Below are 23,339 nucleotides of genomic sequence, written 5' to 3' on the forward strand. Positions count from 1 at the left end.
TGTGTCTTCCAATCTAGCTTTTATCTACCATGAAGTTGACATTTAAATGTTCACCTGTTTCCTGTGTCTTATTTCTCAATCGGTTTCGAATTTGAGGCGAAGAAGAGAGACGGTTATTTATTGTACCTCCACTCCCACCCCAGCAAGGAAAAAGGAGAAAACGATCACAGCCCAAGTTACAAATATGTTCTCCTGGGGGATTCGGTTCTTTTTTCTAACTCCCTTTCTCACTGTTGCCCTCAGCACTCCCAAATGAGCTGTCTACCTCGAGGCCCACTTGTTCCCTGGAGAGTGGCTTGGCTCTTCGATTCCACTGTGACGTCTCCGTAGAATGCCTTTCCTCTTCTTTTCTATGTTGCAGAATTGTCTTCATTCTCCAAGTCTTGGCTCAGAAGTCTCCTAGGTGAGTATTCTCTGGGGTCCAAGCCAAGTTTGCAGCTTCCTGGTCTCAGCTTCTGTGTCTCTGGGTACATATTTTCATCATGTTGTCATGGAGTCCTGATGTTAGATGATGTCATGTCTGTCTTCCCCAGTAGGACAGACTAGTTTGAGCACTGCACCTGGAAGAACTTCCTCTGGTCACATCTGTGTCCCCAGTTCTGGCGTGGAGCTTGGCTCCACAGTGTCTATAAAGAGCTGGAGAATGAATGAGTGACAGGATGACGTTTTGACATACTAATTTGTGTGTTTCTCATAGTATTCCACCCACCCCGTCCATTTCAAATAGACTGCCAGTTTGGTCATTCCTTGTCTCAGGGATTAGGGCTTGATGAAAAGCAGAAGAAGCCTGAGAGGTCAATGACTCTTCCTGTCCTTAGAAAAACTAACTCTAAACTCACTGAGTTTCATGTGTGTTGTGGGGGAAGGAAAGGGGAAAGGAGGGGAGATGGTCTTTGAGAGAGAGGAAATCATGAGGTCCTTAAAGGAGAGAGAGGTGCAGGTGCCCTCACCCCTGCACAGCCTTCCATGATGGAGGTGGCCAGTCCACTTTCGTGAGGTCGGAGACCTTTGGGGATCCCAGCCTTGGCAAAAATTTCTGCTCCCCATACTTGACATGAAAACAGAATCCAGCTACTGCCCACCACCGGGCTTTGGAAAATGACATCTCTGTGGGGATGGAAGACTAAACCGCGCGCCGCCCCGCCTCCCCACCCCCTAACTTTCCAGACACTTGGGTTCTGGGGGTCCTGGGTGGGGAAGGGAAATGAGGCTTCAGCAATGACCGATGTGGACTTTCCTGCTGGGAGGTGGGTGTGCTTAGAGTAGATGTTAAATTGATTTACAGGACATAAAGAAGGGATGTTTCTTGCATACTTGAGTTGGAGGACTTGGTTATCATCCAGTACAAATGAATTCTGGATCCTTTGTTTAGACCCCGAAACGTTGCTCCTCCTCCTCCTCTTCTGTCCCAGAAATTTCGCCGAGGCCTGAACTGACCCAGAACTTACTTACTTCATCCTCCGCTCACCTGGTGCTTAGAATGTGGCAGTTTGGTGTTTTATCATTCTCTAGACTCATGGTCTCCTGGGTTAGCTCCTGAAGGAGAATCCTTCACCTGGTGGGTGTTTCCTGCCAGAGACTAAAGGCCCCAGGAAAGAAAGTTCTATTGTTCCCTCAATGAGGACGAGAGTGGAGCAGCTGCTCAAGGTCAAGTTGTACCTACTGGAGGGAGAGACACCCTAGGGAGGCTGAAGACAAAGCTATCAGGGAAATGAGTCCAGGTAGGATGGGGAAAGGTGGGGGGAGGGCTGTGCAGAGATGGGAAAGACCCCTCCAGCCAGAACCAGGCCTCCCTCCAGAGAATGATGTGCCCACGAGGAACAGGATGTCAATGGATCTCTCTCTCTCAGACCTGACTAGTGTGGGGGGTTCAGAACCAGTCACACCAAGATGTGCCAGTCTGGCAGGCAGATTATTCAAGCTGAAAACAAACAAGGCTCAGGAAGAAACTGACCTCTCCCCTTAATGCCTAAAAGAATTTAGACAAAGAACTTGCTCCAGGAAGGGAGCTATCATCATAGATGACCGTACTTTAATACGAACTGGGTGTGATTCGTTTACTGGGGAGGAACCTAGCACTGACCCATTTGACCAAAGTGCTCTGTGTATCCCTTGTTTCACCTCCCTGTGAGTTGCCTTACTTCCCCCTCCGTAGTTCTGAATGATGTATATCTCATTTTGCCTTACTGTCTTTGGAATTTTCATGCTTATGTGAATTGCCTGGGTGCACGTATTAAAACTTGATTTTCTCCTGTTAATCTGCCATTTGTCATTTGAATTATTCAATGAGTCAGAAGAACTAAGAGGGGAACGGGGAAGGTTTCCCCATCCCCGGTCCTAGTCACCTGTACCCCAACCAAGACTTCTTAGAAACTGCGAATCTCTCTCCTCTCGCCTGTCCTGCTAGCCTCCTCTACCTCAATAATGCGGAGACCAAAGCTCCCAAGGACAGTGTCCTGATGGAATCTCTGACTCCCTCACACTTGGTTCAGCCCGGGGCACACTGTCTCTAAGGTAAATCTGGGAGGAGAACTTGTTGAAAGGAGAACAGAGCAGCGATGAGAAGAGGGAAAGCCCAGTGGGGACTGGTGAGGAAAGAGGAGAACTGTGGTTTTAGGTTCCCCCCAAAACAGAGTCGGAGATGAGAGCTTGCCCATAGGCAGTCGATTTTGGGGCGTACCCTACAAACAGGAGGGAGGGACTTGGAAGAACCGTTCAAAGAAGGAGGGTGAGCCATTTTCAGGGTGCCTGCGCTAGCTACTAGGTTATTCTCCATGGATGCCACCTGGGGCGTGGTCCTGATGTTTACCTCTGAGGAGCCCTGCTGCACAGGCTGCAGAATTGTCCACCCGAGGGACAGAAGGTGGGATGTTTATCTACCAGTTCCCGCCCCGCCCCGTTGGCCAAGGGTCACCCTGGGTGGTGTTCATTTCTCATCTCTTCCAGGTTTGACCGTCAATCCCAGTGTCCCAGGAGGGAAGCCCCACGGCAGGTGACATCAGCACACAGCTGGAGTGAAAATGGGGACCAAGAAGATGTGAACTGGGGTACAATACAAGAGAGGAACATGAAGAAAAAGATGTAGCAAAAGAAAGGAGCGAGGAAGGGAAATAGGGCGGTGATGGGAAGGGAGAGACAAGACAAATATAAACAGTCCCTGTTTTGGAGAGAGAGATGTGTAGGGCAGAGGCAGCCCTTTAGCAGCTGGGGTCCTTCTGCAGAGCTCCCGGGACTGGCTGGGGTGAGCCCTCAGTGTCACGGTCTTTTCTGCCTCTAGATCCTGGCAGGCTTACGTGCAGGGACAGGGTAGCCTTAGCAGTGACCGTACAACCCCACCCCCTGTAGCCCGGGGCAATCTCTTTTGGGCCTCCCAGGAAGATAAGCTCTCTCCTCAGTGTTCCTGGCTCTTTCATTTCAACAACGTTGACTTGGGGTTTCTGGGCACATGATTATACAACAGGATCATGGCCCGCCAGAATGGAAGTGAGCTGTCCTACAGGCCTGTGGCAATGGGAAAACATTTGGCTTATGGTTGTCCTCCCCCGATCCCTGACGTTGGGGGGATTTGAGAAGATAGGCTTTGAAGCTTCTGAAGTTTAAGTGGAAATCCTGGGAAAAGAAGGACCTTTTGCCCTTCTGGTGACTTGAAGCTTCATGGCAGAAACCACTAGCAGGATTAAAAGCCAGAGCAGCTCTACAAATCACTTTTCTCCAAAAAGTAAAATTAGTAAAAAGATATCCTTCTTCTGCAAAATCAGAGGATAATCACTAAGGCCTCTCCTTGGCCTGATGGTTACTCATGGTTGCCAGTAAATGACAAGTTCCTCAAGAGGAGGTGAGCCTTTTGGAAGTTGCCCCCTGCTCTCCCGGGGGCTTACTTGCTTGGCAGGTGGAGGCCCTTCCAGCCTCCTGTCCCCAAAGCAGTTCTGTAAATCTCTGCTTTGTCTTTCTTCTAGGGGACCCCGTCCTGCTTCCCCAAAGCCTGGTGCCTTTGCACTAACTCCTCCAGAGAGGGGTCACATGAGATGCTCTACTTCCTTTAATTTGAGGTCACGTTTGCTGCTGTCAGTCTACTGAAGTCCTGTGATGAATGCTTGTATTGTTCTCGTGCCCAGAGCCTTTTTCAAACGATCAGCACGTTATAAAACACAATAACAAGTCCAATTCCCCATCCCCCCAACACACACACATAATGTCCTCGCTCAGCTTCCCAGATACGTATGTACAGTAGTGAAAAGAGTCTGCGATTGGAGACGGCAGAGCAAGGTCTGCTCCTGACGTTCCCCTGTAGTGCTGGTGACCTTGGGCAAGTCATCCATTCAGTCAGCATTTATTCCAAATCTCCTTGTGTCATCATATAATCCCTGCAAAATGTTAACAATACCCACCCTCACTGCTTTTCAGGGCTGTCTAGAGGGGCTAATGAAATCGTACTGTGAAGGTGCAAGGTAAACTCTGTACAAATGTTATGTTGTTATTAATCACCAAAAAGGTAAAATTGGAGGGTTGGGAGATGACCGCCCAAACCATACCACTTGATGTATCAACTTGTTTGAGAAAAACACCTATTCCAGGCCCTTCTGCTGTGCCCTGCACTCAAGCTGGACTTTGCTCGGATGCCTTTCTCTTCAACCTTGTCTTCGGATCCCCTGTTCTTTATCCAAGACGCTGGTCGAAAGCCTCCTCTTCCACAGTCCTTCTTGCTCTTGGGAATTCATTTCTCCCTCTCCCATGTCCCTGTCTCTGTTTTGGAGATTTCCGTGTTCCACTTGTGGACTATTGCGATTTATTTCCAGATAGAGCCTTGTTGTTGTGGAAAGCGGGTTCTTGGTTTTCACCACAGGAAGGAATTCAAGGACACACTGAATAAACCAAGCAAGCAGTGAATTTATTAAAAGAAAAGAGGATAGTACACTCCCGCAATGGTGGGAGCCGGCAGGCCAGAAGAGCAACTGCGCCGTAGAACAAAGAGGCTTAGAATTTACTAGAATGAGGGCACAAAATATTTAAGATTTAGGGGTGACATTATAGGTAGCCCCAGGCTGGTCTTTGCTGACCACTCCTTCCTGTGGGGAGGAGGGATTTTTGTCCTTATTTGGCTCAGGTCAGAAGTGTCGTGGTGGCACAAGGGGTGGAGATTTTCCCTGCCCATAGTGCTGATATTATAATCCATCACGATAAACTAAAGTTCACCTTGAGTGACAAGAGGGCATCCTGGGTCTGCTCTCAGCCACTGAAATCTAGTTCTGGCCGGTCTGGTAGCTGCACCTCTTCTTAAGAATGACCTCATCTCCTCCTTCCTTTGCCTCCCCTTACCTCTTCCTTCCTTTCCTCGCCCTTTTCTCCCCGTGGCCCACTTCCTTCTGCCTACGGTAACATGGTTCCTAAACAGACAGTAGTGTTATTGTGAGAGGTGAACGTGTTCTCTTCCGGGAACCCGGCCTCTGCCCCTTTAGCTCATGTGACCTTGGTCTGGTGCATTGTCTTCTCCAAGCCTCAGTTTCCCTCTCTGTACAACCTGCCTACCCTTGATGACTGTCGTGAAGATAAATGAAATACCACACGTCAAGGGCCTAACACAGCACACCTTGTGTTTGGTGGGCAGGCTTCCAATAAATGTCTTTCGAATGAAACTGCACGTCATGCATACTTTGTTCGGCCCTTCTAACACGTGGGAGGTGGCCACTTACTATGTGCAAATGAGGAATCTTGGGATGATCCCCACCCCGTACTATTTTCCCCACCCAGGATTTGGTACCTGAAATGTCACCAGGAAAGTTAATTCCTCCTTCCTCCTCAGATGCACTCCTTTATGTTTCAGTACCACTGGGAGAGGCAAAGCAATCCACTCTACCTTCCAGAGTCCTGGATGATGGCAGCATTGACTGCCAAGGGAAAAGGTGGACATGGTCACAGGGAAGGAGGAGTCTGAAGTGAGATTTGGTCTGGGACTGATCTTGCTTAATGTAACATGTTTATTTAAATCGAATATAGCGTATTTATTTAAAGCCAAAGTTTTAGGATCCTGTGTGTTGTTTTTTCCCCAGACATCAATCTTCCAACAACTTGGAGTCCAACAGTTCAGTTCAATTCTGACACTAACTCCTTAGAGGTAGCGGAGACTCCAAAGACTGAGGGCTCATTTCACAATAGTGTCTCACTTCAGATGCCAGCCACAGGCGGGGCCCCAGGCTGTCCACACCTATTCTCTTCAGACTATACATTCGGGGGTTCCCATGATTCCTCCTCAAGTTTGATCATTTGCTAGAATTACTCGCAGAACTCAGGTAAGCAATTTACTTGTTATTGCTGGCTTATTAGAAAGGATGCAACTCAGGAACAGTCAAATGGAAGAGAAACATAGGAGAGAGGGAGTAGCACAGAGCTTCTATGCCCTCTCTGGGCGAGCTATTTTCCCAGCATCTCAACGTGTTCACCAACCCGAAAACTCTCCAAAGCCCATCAGTTAGGGGTTTTTATTGAGGTTTCATTCTGTAGACATGATTAATGAAATCACCGGCCAGGCATGACTGAACTCGATCTCCAGCCCCTCTCCCCTTCCCAGAAGGGAGAGTGGGGATGAAAGTTCCAACCCTCTTATCTTGAGGTGGGTTCCTCTGGTGACCAACCCTCATCCTGAAGTTACCTAGGGGACCTAGTGGGGGTCCACCAAGAGTCACCTCATTAGCATAAATGTGGGTAGAGTGGAAAGAAGTTTCTTAAGAATAACAAAAGACACTCCCATCACTCAGGAAATGACAAGGGTTTTGGGAGCTCTGTGGCAGGAACAGAGGACAAAGACTACATATCTATATCTATATCTATGATTATACCACAGATCGTCTGATGTTGTTCTTCCCTAAAAATCAGTTTTCGGAACTGGACGGGGGAAGGTGGAGGACAGGGACGTTCTGTATGAAGATGGTGTTTCAGTTGCTCTGAGCCCTTAGAGTCCTTGAGTTGTCTCTTCCAAATCACAGTATGTCTTTGGAATGTGTCCACGAGGAAGTTCTCCAGGGCTGCGGGCCCTTCGCTTCTTTTCTGTGCTTTGCTTTCTTTCTGCTCTTTCAGCAGTCCTTAGTTTCAGTTTTCGCCCTCCCAGAGCTCCACCTGCATTGTAGCGTGGTCAGCCTAGAGTCAATGCTTTCCTTTCTCCCCAGGTTGTCAGTGGGCCAGGGAGGGACTGCTTTCTGCTGGGCTTGACCACAACACTCAGTAGAACTCTAGGTGAGAACACGTCACACCTGCTTCCCCATTAGTTCTTGAAAAATGAGCCCAGACTCCTTACACTCCCATTCAGCCCCCCGCCTCCCTTCTGGCCTTCTCTCTCCTCTGCTGTCCAGCCATAGGCAGCCTTGCTCTGGGGTAGTTCATCCTCCAAACACCCCCAGGGCGTTTCCACCTCTTGCCCCCTTTCCCTTCTCTCCAGGTCAGCTTCTCCACAGACTTGTTCCTTCAGTCACACCTGTTTGTTGAATGTGTCTTATCTGCCAGGTCTTGTGCTAGACATCAAGAGGGCTAAGAAGAAGGATGGTGTGAGTTCTGCCTTCAAGGCACTGGCTCTTTGCCTCCTTTTTAACAACAGTCAGGCAGGTTCCAGGGCCTGTGAGGCATCCCCCAATTGCCCTCCTCCCAGCTCTCACCTATTTGGCACCTGCACCACTTCCTTGTTTTGACATCCTTTCAGGTTTCTGTGTCTTCCCACCCAGATGCTTAGACGGACTTCCTCCATTCACATCCGTGTACCGCAGAGCAGAACAACCCGTGTCCTATGGTCTGGGGTGTCAGATGGATGAGAAAGAAGAATACGCACAACAGGTACTCAGGAGGGCCAGTGTTGGGAAGGGAACAAACAATGCTGTGATGGGCTGTGGGCGTGCTAGTTTAAATGGGGTGTCAGAGGAGCCCTCACCCCGCCTACCCCGGAGGTCCCCCAAGGTCTGATGCTGTGTCATAGAGCTATTTTTTTCATTGAAAGATGAAAGACCAATAATATATACTTGTTGAAAAATTTTAAGCTGTCCTTTGCTTTTATTTCTAGTTTTTATTAGAAGTTACAGACTTTACATAGAGAAGGGGTGTCAGGGGGATCCCGTGGCTGGAAAGAACTTGGAGCCCAAGATGGAGGAGCTTGGATTATCCATCCCAGAGAATGGAGGGAGCTGAGGGAGGCGTCTCTCTCACTCACCCTTGTGTCGTTGGAATTAACCGCTGTTCATTTGCAAAAGGTGAAGGAATTCACAGACTCAACCTGAAATGAGGAGAGCAAGGGAAGTTTTACTGAAGGTCAGGCAGACAGACATTGTCCGTGTTTAAAGAAGCCAGCCTGTCCCAGGCAGTAAGGAGAGAAACACCGGCGGGGGCGGCAGGAGGGGCTGCAGGGGCAGAGTCTTAGAAAACTGCACCTCACTTTAGGTTAGCTTTTTCTGATATAGGAGAGGGTAGGTGCAGTTCCTTACAGCAGGAGATGTGACGTATAGACTGAGGTCATTTGATTGGCATATGTTGGTTATATAATTAGTTTTCTTTCTGTGCATGCTCTTACCCATTTCTTACAGAAAAACCCGCAGGGTGGGGGGCAAGCCTTAACGTTCATTTTATTTTCATTGTATTATAATGAGGCTAGAGTTCAAATAACGGACAGGTTCCAGCAGTTTGTGTAGGCATCAAGAACCAACTTACTCTGGTTAGGGTCTTCTTTCTTTTTTCTAAGGGTGTTTGGACATCTTGATTTATTTCTAAAGCCTGGGCAGTTCCTGGGGAGGGGATACAGGCCTGGGCAGTCTTCCTTCAGGCTCACTTTTATTAACCCTTTTTCTGCCTCACCAACCCTCAGCCACCACGTGGCTCCACGTTCATGACATCCTTCTGTCCTGCTCTGTTCTGGTTCCACATGACCTGTTGCTCTTGAAAAATGACTCAGTTGAGATGGCAGTGCCACTGTACTGACCAGTGTGAGTCTGTGCCTGTTGGAGGTGCTGGCTTGGCGTGTCGGCCATCAGAACAGTGGTCCTTTTTATAGAGTGTTTTCTAAGCCAAGAGCTGGCCTGAGAGCTTTACACATTTGACTCATTTCACCCTCACTCCTCACAAGATCCTACAAGGTAGTGTGGATAAAAAAGGGGCCACATACTAAACGTGACAAACTCGGGGGAGGCCAGCATGGCAGGCCCTACAAACTCAGAGACTGAAATTAACCACATAGAATGGTGTGAACATAGTAATTCCTAACTAAGAGTGGATCATGGCAGGTAGTCACATCCTTGGCCTGTAGCTTCCTTGACAAAGGTCAATGTTTACCTTAAGTCAGCCTGTCTATTGTCTTTTTTGCATCTAAGATAGCATGCCCTGGAATGTCAGAGTACTTCCTTTTTCTGGACCCCTGAAGGCACAACCCACCAGCACCAGAGCAGACAGACTATAGAACCCCTCACTGTTATCTTGTACCCGGAACACCATCTCTATGTGCTGTAAAGTGTTAATTATTAACTATCCTATACCCACCAATGTAAGAGAAGTATGCATCTCTCCATTTTACTTTTTATCCAATCCCAGAGATTTTCCTGCTCTGCTTTCTCCCACCCCCTTAGCTCTTTTGCTGTGTTAATTGATTTCAAGGTTTTTTTTTCAAAATGTGTCAGAAATCCAAAAATAAACAAAAAGTTGATATTTTGACTATTTTATGCATTTAATAATAACAATTTGAGCTGCTTTGTGTATAAATGACATTATTTTTATGTGTAAAAATTTCGGATATGTTCACTCAGCTATATCTGACCATCGCGGCAATTAATCTACCCCCAATGGATTTCATGTAACCCTCCTTATGTCTCTTCCTTTGATTCTAATGTATAAAATAAGCTGCAAAACAGCCATTCTCCAGAGAATTTTCTTAATCTGTTGAGATTGTGCTTCCCGGCAATTGTCCTCAGTTTGGCTCACGTAAACTCATGAAAGTTCTCCTCAGGTCTGAACATGTCTTCCGTCCACAGCAGTATCAGGGATCACCTGTGTTTGACACAGGAGAACGCTGAGGCTCTGCGAGGTTACAGAAGTGAGGCAGAACCAGATCCAAATTCAGATCTGTTGGACTCCAGAGCCCCTGGTCCTGATGGCCAGGTCACCTTCTGCTATTTGGAATCCTTAGAATGCTCTGGGTGGCCTTTCATATGGAGACGTGATTAAATTCTGTGGAATAACGGATGCTCTGAGGCCAAGCCGGTAATGTTAACTCTGGAAGAGGTGACTTGTCTGAGCATACGTGGCCATCTCAGTGCAGAGAAGGTTATCCGTGCCTCCATCCCCCATTCAGCTGCCTTATAGTAACCTGCTCCATCAGGAGGGAACAGAGTATACAGAATAGTCAAAGCAGGGGCAACTCACTCTGATGCTACCGGTTAGTCCACCACTTCTAATAGCATCTGCTGCAGGCCCAGCCCTGCAGGTGCATCAGATGCAAACAATGATGCTGATGGGCTTGACCTGGGCCTGTAGGGCTTAGGACAGAAGTTGAGAGAACCGCTGATATGATTCAGTAGTAACACTGCAGAGAGGCCAAGGGGTGCACATGTCGATAGGACAATGTCTGTGAGCAGAGTATTCTTAATAGAAATTTCTGTAGCGGCCATGGGATAGAGGGAGTTGGTAAAGGTGCTGGTGATACGGGTGGTGTCTGGGCTGGGCTGGTTTTATGGAAATGGGATTTCAGGAGTTGGGAGAGCTGAGTATGTGATGCACAGGAGATTCTAGGAGATAAATCTAAGGCGGCAGCAGGATCATCTCCTCAGCCCTTCATGCTCCTATAGAGAGGAAGAAGAAAGCAATTGCCTTATTGGCAATCTAAATATGGCAGTAATAGGGATAATAGTAATTAGGATATCAAATGCTCTAGCCTCCAAAAATATGTAGAGTCCACTCACCGTAGGGAATTGACTTGATATCAAACAGGAAAAGGAGCCAAGATGGTACCTCAGTAGTCAGGGTCCTACTTCAGTATTTCTACAGTATTGACCAGATAAGACTGTCAAGGAGTTATTTTAAAACTGAATGTAGGGCGGCCAGATGGCTCAAGTTGGTTAGAGCGCGAGCTCGGAACAAGGTTGCCGGTTCAATTCCCACATGGGATGGAGGGCTGTGCCCCCTGCGACTAAAGATTGAAAATGGCTCTGGACTTGGAGCTGAGCTGCGCCCTCCACAACTAGATTGAAGGTAAACGACTGGAGCTGATGAGCCCTAGAGAAAACACACTGTTCCCCAATAAAATTAAAAAACAAAGGCAAAAACAAAAACTGAATGTATTAGTCCACATTAATTAATTCATTCCAAGACTGACAGCTATGATCTTAGTAGTTCTTTTCTATTCTCTTTTTCTCCTGAAAGAGCTTAGACTCTTGTCACTATTACACAGGCTCTCAAATTCCTTGAGGACTAAAGTAGCAGGGAAATATATGCATAAGTGAATGAATGAGCGAAATAACCTACATAGACAAAATGTGTAGATGGTATGCGGTATGATCTCAGTTAATTTCAAAGAGGCAGTTGGTGGTAGTGATTGAGAAAGCAGCCTCTAGGGTTGGGCTGTCTGTGTGGTAATCCAATCTTGACACTTATTGTGACGTGTGACCTGGGGCAAGTCACTTTCCTACTTTGTGTCTCATTTTCACCTTTGTCATTTGGGGCTAATAATACCACCAAACTCATAGGTTTGTTGAGAGGATTAAATAAATGAATCCATTTAAATGCATAGTACAGTGCCTGGCATATAGTAGGCATTCAATGAAAGTTAGCTATTACTATAAAATTATTTTATCAATTTATTTATTTAGTCAGGGATGCCCATGCTTGTAGGCAGTCAGCCTAAATGAGTGAACTGGGGGGAGCTGAAGGGCCTGATTTAAAAAGGGGAGACTGATTTTAAGGGCTGAGTGGCGCCAGCGCTGTGATTTTCAGAATTTCCTCTTGGGGAGTGTCACCCCAGGTCCCCGCATGGCTCCTGAAAAGGTCAAGATCTTTAACATTTTCTTCCCAAGCCCTTATTTATTTATTTATTTATTTATTTATCAAAACCCTGCTTTTAGAGAGCACAGCCTCTTGGCCAGATCTTGAGTAGAGAGGTGTGTTCTCAGCACCTCATCTTCCAGCCTTCGGAAGCCCTGTACCCCACCAAGTGGCGTGTGCCCACTTCACCTTCCCGCCGGGTCCTGCGTCCAGCACGTTTCCCCAGACCCTGGGCCTCAAGGAAGGGCCTCGAAAACTCATAGAGTGCACCGGTGTGTCACCCTTCCCAAGGTGAACTGCCAGTCAGGGGAGTGACGCTGCATAGGTGGAATTTGGGGCGTCTGCAACGCGCACAAGGGCGGAGCGGGGTGTCCCTGGCCCACCCCGTCTCACCAGCAGGTGGCGGTCTATCTGCGAGGCCTGCAAGGTTCCATTCCAGAAACTTACGGGATGTTGATGCCATTGCATGAGTTGCATGACCGAGTCTCCCAGAGCCAAGCGCTGGGCATCCGCGAAAAAGTGAGGAGAGAAGGCTGCGCATCCCTAATGGAGTGACTCGAGCATTCGGACACTACGAGCTTCATTCGGGAAGGCTTCAGGTAGGGTGAGTACTGAGCAGCGCCCGGGAAAGGGAGCGCCGTCCTTTTCTCAGGGCATTGTCCTTGGCTTGCATTGACCGGCTTTCTGACTCTGGAGAAAGGTATTTCTGGAACGGAGCTGCCTGATCAGAAGGAGGGAGCGCGGGAAAGAAGCCCGGGAAGCCAGCCGGTGCCCGTTCGCCGGGCACCCTGCAGTGAGAGGAGCGCGGGTTCCCTCCGCCAGAGGGCGCTGTGTGGCTTTCCATCGGCCTCCCTCTCCAGCCCCTAGAGGCTCTCGCCGCAGCGGCCGCTCTAGCTGACTCGGTGCGGGCTCGGTGGTTCCGGGCGGAAGTGAGGCGCCGAGCGGAACGGCCTCTGGTGACATTTTCTCCGGGCGGCGCGGACGAGTGAAGGGACTTGGTCGTAGAGCCTGCGGAGGCGGCGAGATTCCCTTTAGCCTCGGCGGGGCTCTGACCGCGACCCTCTGCTCGCCGCTGGGGCTTGTGCCGAGCAGGAGCAGGCGACGGTGGCCGTCGCGTCCCGAGTGACCGCGGCTAGGAGAGTCCCGGCCCGGGGGTCGGTGCGTGCCCCGACGGGGCGCGCGGAGCCGGCGAGGAGGTGCGGAGCCGCCGCGGAGCGCAGGTGAGGCGGGCAGGGGCGCGGGGCCGCGGCCTGGCTACGGGTCGCTCAGCGGCACCCGGGCTGCTTGTCGGGCCCGGGTGGAGTGGAGTCGGAGGGGTGCGGGCCGCGGGGGAGAGCTCCGCAGCGTCCGGGCGCTGGCGTCGTGACGGGCCCGGCTGGCGCTCGCCGGCCGTGAGCGCCCGGACTTGGCGGGAGGCGCGGCTCGCGTGGGGGCCAACGACGGGGGTCGCCCGCCCGCCCGCCCGCCCGCCCGCTGGTGACCCTCTTGTCCTCCTGACCCGGCCGGCTTGGCGGGCCGAGGCCCCTTCGCCTCCCCGGAGCGCTGGGACCCGGGGCTGAGAGGACGCGGGAGGTGCCGCAGTCTGTGGGGCGCGCGGGGGGCGGCCTCGCGGCCCTGGAGTTGCCTTCACGCAACTTTCCGGCGCCCGGGCCCGCGGGGGAAGCGGCCGCGGCGGCTCTGCCCGCCCGGGTCGGGTCTGGCGCCGACAGCTGCCCCGACTCCCGAGAGCCCAGGCGGCCGCGCTGGCCTCGGGGAGGGAGGAAGCGCTTTCTCGGGCTCGGCGCCGCCGGCCTCTCTGCGCTTCCACCACGTTCGGTCGGCGGTCGCCTCCGGTCAAGGGCAGGGATGCGTCCGTCCTCAAAATTGACCGCTTCTGGTGAGTTTGCCCACTTTATTCGGAAAACCGGCGAGGATGGAAATGGACGAACCTCCAAGTTCCAGACCGTCGTCTTCTCGGACTGTCCCCAGAGTTCTCTTCTTGTCCCCAGGAGCGCTTCGTGCTTTATTTCTCACAGCGCCCACCTCTGTGTGTCGTTGGAGCCTTTGCCCCCAACAGAACCGCGCGTCATTCCTTCGGCCTGTTAAGTCGTCCTCGCCGCTGTCGCAGGATAGATGCTCGCAGCTGGATGGCGTGAACCGCTGGACGCGTTCTCCGAGACGGAGCCGCTTGAGCACTTTATCCTCGGAGGCGCTTTTCGCTGCTTGCCTGAGTGTTTGCTTTCTGAATCCTTCCATCTAGTAGGATGAAAACCCCACTGCACGATGCTTTGTCAAGGTTGGACCTCTTCATTACAAATACCTCTGGCAGTTTTGCTTAGGCTATTGTTGTGCAGTGTCGTTGGGCACCTGCTAACAGTTTGAATCACTCCTTTTCTTCTCCTGGGATATTTTAAGGACGGAGTCTATTAACTTTTTAATGTCGTTTTGCTGATCCTGGCAATCAGGATTCCTCCAGTAAGCATTGCCTTTTGGTTTAACAAGCATTTTTAGAGGCCTACAATGGATAGTTATTACCTGATGTCCTGGGGAGTCACAAAGCGAACCGTTTTTTAATAGGAAGTGTAATATTTTGGCGGAGTAATCTGACTAATACAATGCCTAGTTGAGTGCTATCTGCTCAGTAAATACAAAAATTATGAATTCAATTTGAATTGAGAAAACTAGGATGGAATTTACTGTGATAACCTGTATGCTCCTTTAAAAAGAGCCTCCGTGAAATTTCATGCAATTCCATTAAATGAGAATTGAAAATGTTTTTAAACATTTCTAAATCAGGTTCCTTCAGACTACTCTTAAATACCACTTGCAATCTTAACGCTTCAAACCATCTCTTTTTTGTAATGTTAAGATATAGGTGTAAACTTCACATACAGGTATACAATACGAAAGGAAGGGAGAAACTTCAAGGTAATTATACGTAGGCGTCAGCTAAATATGATTTCTTAATGGAAAATTTTTGTTTTCTGACATCTTTTTGTGGAAAAGGGGAGGGACTGGATTTTGGAGCTACAAACTTTTTCCCTTATTAGCACCATATTAAGTTCACAGTGTAGACATTCCTCACTAATTCAGTTTATATTATTCTTAAATGCGTTTATGAAAGAGCAAGTGTCATAATACTTTGTTTTACAGTCTTCATGATTTATCCAAGACCCATATATTAAGATAGGTTCAGCTTTAGATTCTAATTTAATGCAGTTCTGTTAGAACTGAGTGCTCAATGTGTGACCTTCAAAGGTTTCTATTTTCATTAGTACCTTAAGTCTCCTTACTGTATGATGAATAACTTTTGGGAGCTTCTGTAGTCACTCATTATTCAAGGGGTTGTTTTGCTGGGATCTTCAATCTTATGGTTTTGTTTTGATGTGTGCATGAATAGACTTGATGTATGGGTAATAAGGATTTTTTTTTTTTTAAGTTTGGAACCATTATGAATTAGAGACCCAAACTCTACATTTGTAACTTTGGTAAATTATCTTCGACCTTTGTAATTTTTCTGCATGTAACTAGGAACATGTTTACGGAGTTGACAATACTTGAGAAAACCTGTAAAAGATGAAAAATAACTATGATGTGCTTTCTTTTGAACCACACTGATTTCAGTATTCTCTATTATTTTATGAAAGAGTTTGGGGCCAAATGAAGTTTCTTGGGTAGCTGTAATTATAGGGTATAAAAGAAATAGATGTATGAGTTAGTAACTGAGTAAAAAGCTATGAGACTATAGAAAGGGGTAAGAGCTATTGAGAAATCTTTGGGAAAATACAGACAACAAAACATTCAGGTGGAACCTCTTTATTCTCACCACACTAATTTATTGATTGCTTACTGTGTGCCAGTAGACCTCTCGTTGCTAAAGCTGTACTGGTGAGTAAGATTGACAAATTTCCTGATGCCAAAGGAACTTACACATTTAAACCTGAGATTTGAGATGGATTTCCAGGTGGGCATTCCAGGCTATTGAACAGCTTATGCAAAGTCATGAGTATCCATGATCTCGAATGGTTAAGTGTGGCGAGTGCCTTGAATTTACAGAGAGGATATGTAGGGTAAGATGAAGGTAGGGCCAAGTTGTGAAGGTGCAGTATCTTAGTCTGCTAATGAGTTAGTTACTTTACTGTTTCTTTGGCAGGGGGCGGGGACCTCAGGTGGAATATAAAAGATGAGATGGGCATTCCTTTTGAAAGATTTTTCTTTAGCCTTCAGTTCAGTAACTAGAACTTTATTGGTTTTATTTATTTTGGATTGATTCCTGATCATCAGACTAATTTCATAGTTATTCTTCTTTAGTTGCCAGTTCTAGTCTTAAATTTAAATTCGACTGTTGTCATGAAATTTTGAAATCCTTAGCCTTTATCTTTAATTGTACCTACTTTCCTTACTTTTTCAGGACTCATGATTGAATTTAAGGGAAATAAACAGTATTTTCTGCTTCTGTGTGGGCAGCTTCTCTCAGCAGAAGTGGGGTTGATGTTCAGTCAGTTTTCACACGCAGCATTCCCGTCCTTGTGGTAAAAGAGAGGCGCAGGGTGAAACTAAAAAAGCATCTTGCTTGTTTTATTCTCTTGTGTATTCCTAAACTGCTAGGGAGGAAATGTGTATGTTATGCATATTTATCATAACATTAGTAGTAGCTGATAATAGAAAATGTGATTTCTAAATTCCGTAAAATAACCAGTATGATTCCGATTTGATGGTTGTCTTATTTAGGATTTGTGGCTTTAATTTACAGTGTTTAAATTTTGTTTATTCTCTTTCATGTCTTTATTCAAAACAGGGACCTCATTCCTCTTTGCTCAGATTCTGTCACTTAATAGCCAGTGGATAGATGGTGTAAATCCTGTTATTAACTTGACTTTATTTGATTTTAAAACTACATGGGTGAGTATTTTCTAGTTAAGATTAATCAAAAGTAGAAATCTATCTGCAGAATTATTTGTATGTGGGGTATGAATACCTGGTTAAATAATAAACCCATTTACTGACCACTTAGGTGCCAGGTGGGGATGGATACGAAGATAAAAGAAATCATTTCTGCTCAGGGGTTTCAAATGTAGCGAACCAGATGATTTCTAAGTTTCTTTCTGTGGAGAAGAAAAGTACACTGTAGGAGAAAAGTAGACTGTATAACAAAACAACTATAGTATGGGGTTAGTCTTTTCCTTTATAAAATCATTTAAAATAAGGTATTGGAAAATAGTATTTTTCTTAAATGAGTCCTTAAGCTTAAAAGAAATTGATTGGAGTCTTGAATGTTCTTTTTGTACTACCAGTTCATTTACAAAATACTTTTTACTCTGCTTGGAATTCAAGTCCATGTATTAGTAAATTAGTTTTGATTGTTTAAAGAGGAACAAAATTAAATCTGTTAAAACTTATCTAAGCCGTTCCCATGAATGCGGATAAACTAGGATTGTGTGTAGGTAATGTAGAAATCAGAAGTTTTCATTAACGTGATTAACTTTAGGGAAACAAGATACTTACCAAAGGGATCACAAATTGTTTTTCACTGAGTTGTCTGGTTTAAACAAATAGCTTTTATGATGTCCAGAGTCAGCATTTTGTTAGGTGCCTTATAATTAGAGAAAGGTATTGTTGGGGAGAGGGAAGTTGGGTGTGGACTAAAACTCTAGGAAAACAGGACTGTTTTCCTTTCTGTATTAAGAACAAAAACCTCATGTGGTTAAGATTTTAAGCAGTATCCTGTCTGCCTTAGTTTTAACCTAGATGGAAGCATAGTTTATTCTTAAATCAACATTTCATCATCAAGGGTTTCCCATTTTTCTCCACTGCAATCCACTAAACAATTTGCTGTGAGCCTTAGGCCATGTATAGTGGATAGGTTTTTGGCAATACTGATCTTGGAGACCTTAGGTCCCAGCATGTGGTAACTCATCTTTATGTGTACTGTTTTCTGAAGGAGATAGAAAATAGGAAGTGGCCAGAGCAGAAATCTTAGAAATCTTGAAATTAATTCTGATTTACATGGATGGCGCTTTTGAGTACTTAGATGGTTTCTCACTAGCCATGGTGCATTCGTTGCATTGGGCAACTTCCTTGGTTTCTTACTTGATGCTCGTGGATCCCCAGTCCTGGTGCTGGGCCAGATGCATGTCAGTAGCGGTAGTATCTGCTACATGAAGTGATTTGAGCAGCCATTATCACTCTTGGCCTATTTATAGAGCTTATATCAGTGGAGAAAATGTTGGCTAGCAAGCAAGCAAAGCTACTCTCTTCCCGTGGTTGCAATCTCACAATTTATATTTCAGTTCTGGGTAGGCCAAATAGTCAGCTGCATTAATTTTTAGAGTGCCTTTTTGGTATTCCACCCTTTTAGCACTCTAGTTTCTTACTAAACTTCACTCTTGAAGGAAAAAACAAAAACTGAAAAATAGCAATAATTTGTTAATATCATGATGGTGTTCAGATTTCTCTATTATCTCGTAAATGCATTTATTCAGATCAAGAGTCAAATAAAGTCTGCATTGTTTTGTAATCTGTAGGTACCCCTTCCATTTCTTTTCTCTGGCAAATTATTTGTTGAAGATACAGAAATTTTCCTGCAGTTTGAATTTGCCAGTTACATTCCTGTGGTGGTTTTAAACATGTTCCTCTGTCCCCTGGGTTTCTTGTTAATTGATATTAGGTTTAGAGGCTGGATCAGATTCGGTTTCTATGAGGTCTGTTCTCTCTGTTTTTCTTTTTTTTTTTTACTTTGAGCAAAAATGCTTTATAGATGCTGCTGAGTACTTCCACCAGGAGGCACATAGTCTGTGGTTCTCTGTGATGTTAGCAGCTGTTGATGCTTATTGCTTAGCTCCATTAATTTATCACTCATAATTCCTTACTCTGAATGCCTTTTGTCATTCCCAGTTCTGAGTCTTTTATACCGTATCTTGTTTATAGCCTCTTCAACCTCATCCTTTTGAGAGAGCTAAGTGAAGGGAAAGGAAGGGGAAAGTTGCTGTGGAGAAAAGCGCCATTTCCACCGTATTTATAATTCTCTAGTATTTTTACTTTAATCGTCATCGTTGGTTCCTGCACTATCCACGTTATCCATGCTACAACTTCTCAGTGGAAAAACTAACCCCAAATCCTGACACATAATGGAAAGACGTCCTTAGAAAGCAAAATTTGTTTTGCAGTATTAGTGCTTATTTAAGATAAGAGTGATGTTGTCATTAAATTAGCACTTCTATGTAAAAATTAGAAAAGTGGTTAATTTTTCTATTTCAGAAGATTTGGGAACATCACTGTTAATAGACGTAATGGAATCTCTTCCTAGACCCGAACATCTGGAGAGAGGGGACTTCGTTTTCTTTTTCAGTAAGATGCTCTCTACCTCTTTAGTTTTATAGTGTCTGGTTTTTGCTTCTTTATGCAGGAGTGTGCCTTGATTTTATAATACAGTATTCTAAATATAAGGAAACAGCTTTGCTAGGCTATTGGCAGTTGTGTTAGTTTTTGCTTATGTTTTTATATGGAAAGGTAAAAGGAGAGTTACTCTATCAGAAATCATGTTGATTCTTTATAGTGGAATACATTTTTACATACAAGTCAGTAGTACTAAGGTTTAAACAAACAAGGCATTTCATTAGTGGTCTTGGTGATTTTTAAAAATGATTCAGTTCATCAATTCTACAAATACTTGTTAAATATTGTGTGTTAGGAACTGTGAGTGAACTGAAGATGATTAACATATTCCCTGCTTTCAAAGGAGATTGTAATATAATGAGTTTGAGGGGGGTGAGTGAAAACATTTACACAAATAACTTTTTTTTTATTGTTTTCCTCATAATGTGCTATTTCCCTCCTCCCCCATATGTAAGGCTAACTCTTAATTTCTTGGACTTAAATTTTCTCAGCCATTGCTGTGTGTGTGTGTGTGTGTGTGTGTGTGTGTGTGTGTGTGTGTTTGCTTTCGTTTGCTTTAAAAATCATCCTCTTACAGCAGTGTATTTGGGTGTCACAGAAAAATCAGGTAGTAATCATTAGATTCTAATTTTTTTGGATGATTACTAGTATTGTGATAATTTCCCAATGTTAGATTGTCACAATATCTATTCTGATATCCAACTTGTCTAACTGTAGAGTCACTTTATAATTTTTCTGTGACAGTTGCCAACACCAGCAGGAAGTAGGCACACAATACTGTTTGAAAGTCCTGCTTCATTCTAGTTTTATCTTCATGGGTTGCAATTTGTCTCTTGGTCCTGGTCTCCTGTTCTTGTTTATATTTAAAAAACAAAGCCAAGCAAAACTTTAAAACACCTTACCTTTTTTTTTGTTGTTTTTTTTTTTAAGTTTCTGGGTATAGAGTAGCCAAAGTTTGACAAAGAGCTTAAGAGGGTAGTTTTAAAGACCTACAACTGATTGCCATGGATTTTGTTTTTATAACCTTGGTCCCAGTGATTTACTTACTACTTTAGTTACTACGACTTTTTAAAAAATGAGTTAGCAATAGATGCAAGCTGTAATCTGTTTTATATTATAACTGTCTTGGAGGCAGAAACTTCTAAGGTTAGCTACATTCCTGTTGGTGGTTTCATGACTTTTTTTTTTTAAAGTCCCATCCATATAAGAAGTAACTGTTTTTGCAACAATTTAGAAAGAGGCCAGTTGCTTTGATATTTAGTGCTAGGAGAGTGCATCCTTTTTGACTCACAGATTCAGTAATAAACATGCTTAGTTGAATACTTAAACTGTAAGCCAGCTAACAATTTTTGGATTTTGAAGCTAAACCTATTAAAAAATAACTTAAAAAAATGTGTTTATACTAGACTGTTGAGGCTATTTAAACTGCAACTCGCTTGCTTATTAATAACTCCCTTCCCTTTTTATATGGCATAGTTTTTACTTTCATTGATTAACCGTTTGGTGTGCCTTGGGCATAATTTAAAGTAAGCACACTATGGAAAACTATAATCTTCTCCTAATATAAAGATAACAAAGAAATGGTGGTTGTGTGGTTTGTATAAAATGAATCAAAACAACGGATGTTTTGTTTTTAGGGAAAATTATCAGAGGAGCAGTCTTGTTCACCTTCTTAAGTGTAAAATGTAAATATGCCTTGATTTATACAAAAGATGTGTTCCTGTAGATTTGTGGGCAAAACCCAATTTCAAATATCAAACTTCAAATACATTAGGAAAACTTATTTTAAAAGGGTCTGTTTCAAAATCTTATCTTTTAAATGTATAACCTAATTTAACTTGTGTAAAGATCCAGACGTTCAGAACTTTTATTTTGGTTAGAGAAGGCTGCTTGTGTAGCGTGATCTAGTCTTAGGTTAAGAAGCAGGTTGGAAATTCAGAAACTGTTCTAAATATATCTGTCTAAATCTATCTAAATATATCTTGGCCACTGACCTACATATTCTTTTCTTAGAAATGGGGATTATACATTTCAGGTTAACTATGAGCAATAATTAATAAAATAATTAAAATGTTCCGAAAACCTAAATAGAGTTGTTTAGATTCTGTGTATCTTTTTAAATGACAGTTTTTTAAAAATCCTACAAATATGTAATAAAAATTCATCAATTAAAAAACATCACTAGTGACTAAAGCATTCTTTTAGTGGGTTTTTCAAATGAAATTGCCTATATCTTTTTGCTTTTTAAAATATCCCTTGAAACTTTCTGAAAACATTGAGGTCTTGGATAATTCATGGTTGGATGTTTATTCTGTGTCTAAAATTGATCAGCGGAGCCGCTTGGAGGCATTAGTTTTCCGGCGCTGGGAAGCAAAGGCCGAGCTAATGCACATTGTGTTCATGTTGCCCTCTTCATGGAGTCTGCAAGTAGAACCATTAACTGGAGTGGTTTTCTGTGTGCTGTGACCCTGGCTCCCATGAAAATGTTTACGCAGAAGACGGCTGTAACATACATACACGTATATATAGTAGCTCCACGTGCATTTATTAAGAAAGGGAAAATGAGATTTAATAGGTTCATTTAACTGTGAGAAGTCCAATGTGCAACTGGCCTGCGGCCTAGTTGGATCTAGGAACTCATTTGCTATCATCTGGGCATTATTTTTCTTTCTTTGTGTTCTGGCTCTGTACTGCTTTTCTTTGTGGCTTCATTTTTCAGCAGGGCTTTCCTCTCATGAGGGCAAAAGTTGGCCCCAAGCAGCTCCAAGTTAACAAGTTTCCTCAGCATTAAAATACTTCTACTACTACCACTATACTACTGCTAGACTTTATTTTTTACAGCAGTTTCAGGTTTGCAGAAACTGAGTAGAAAGTACAGAGAGTTTCTATATGCACTCCTCAGTTTTCTCCATTAACTTCTTACATTAGCTTGTTACATTTGTTACAATTGATGAGCTAATGTTGCTACAGTACTCAAGTCTAAGTTCACATTAGGGGTCACTTTTTGTGGTGAAAAACAATACTTTGTTGAGTAATACTGAATAACAGTTCTGTGGGTTTGACAAATGTTATCCATCATTACACTATCTGACTACATAGTTTCACTGCCCTACTTGACACCTTCCTTTCTTCTCCCCCATATTTACTCAATGATCTCTCAGATTCATTCACATTTCTTTTTTGTCATTACCATCAGTCTAGAGCTACCATAATTTTTTTGCCTTGCCTTCAAATTGTTATACTGACATTTACTTTTGTCTTGTCCATCCAGTCTCCATTATGCAACCTGGGTGGTCTGTTTGAAGTACAAGTCAGCTTAAATCTATGAGGTGTGATCAAATAATATAGTGAATGTTTAAATTAAAAAAAATTATTACAGTAAAAGACACATTGCCATTAATCCCTCTCAAAATACTCACCCTCACTTTGAATGCACTTATCCTATCGTTCTTGCCACTTTCTGAAGCAGTTCTGGAAGTCCTCTTTCGTGAGTGTCTTTATTTGTGCTGTCACAGCTGCCTCGATGTCCTGAATCATTTTGACTTTGGGGAAAAGCCAGAATTTGCATGGTTCCAGATCCGGTGAATAAGGTGGATGAGGACACACTGTCATGTTTTTATTTGACAGAAATTGCTGTACAGAAGCATATTTTTTGATCACACCTCATATGTTTCCCTCGTTTATTTGAAACAGTGGGTTTCTATTAACTCCTCAGGGCCGCCTTCCTAGACGTCCTAGGCTGTGTTACAGTTTAATTCCTTTCATGGTGCCAACATATGTTCTCTCTACTGGATTTACCACATAAATACATTTTATATTTACTTGTGTGATTATTCAATTGTGTGTTTATTTGATTGTCTCTTACTTAGACTGTAAGCTTTGTTGGGAAGGTACAGTATATTTTCCAGTGCCTGGCACAGGTAGCTGATACGAGGTATTCAGTAAGTATGTGATAAATGCATGAATGA

The 23,339-nt window shown here is 44.5% G+C and overlaps 1 protein-coding gene across 4 annotated transcripts in view; it reads left to right on the plus strand.

Annotated features, from left to right (window-relative positions):
• The first annotated feature begins 12,476 nt into the window (after positions 1–12,476).
• The window catches only part of ARK2N (arkadia (RNF111) N-terminal like PKA signaling regulator 2N), a 67,729-nt gene continuing 56,866 nt past the window's right edge, over positions 12,477–23,339 (plus strand). Inside the window, exon 1 of one of the 4 annotated variants that reach the window (XM_033087154.1) lies at positions 12,477–12,601. The gene's annotated coding sequence lies outside the window, so the exon portion shown is untranslated. Of the gene's footprint in view, positions 12,602–12,930; positions 13,218–14,250; positions 14,273–23,339 lie in introns of those variants that run through there. The other 3 variants (XM_033087156.1, XM_033087153.1, XM_033087155.1) reach the window with 3 other exon arrangements.

The sequence above is a fragment of the Rhinolophus ferrumequinum genome, chromosome 19 (assembly GCF_004115265.2).
Source record: "Rhinolophus ferrumequinum isolate MPI-CBG mRhiFer1 chromosome 19, mRhiFer1_v1.p, whole genome shotgun sequence".
Lineage (NCBI taxonomy): Eukaryota > Metazoa > Chordata > Mammalia > Chiroptera > Rhinolophidae > Rhinolophus > Rhinolophus ferrumequinum.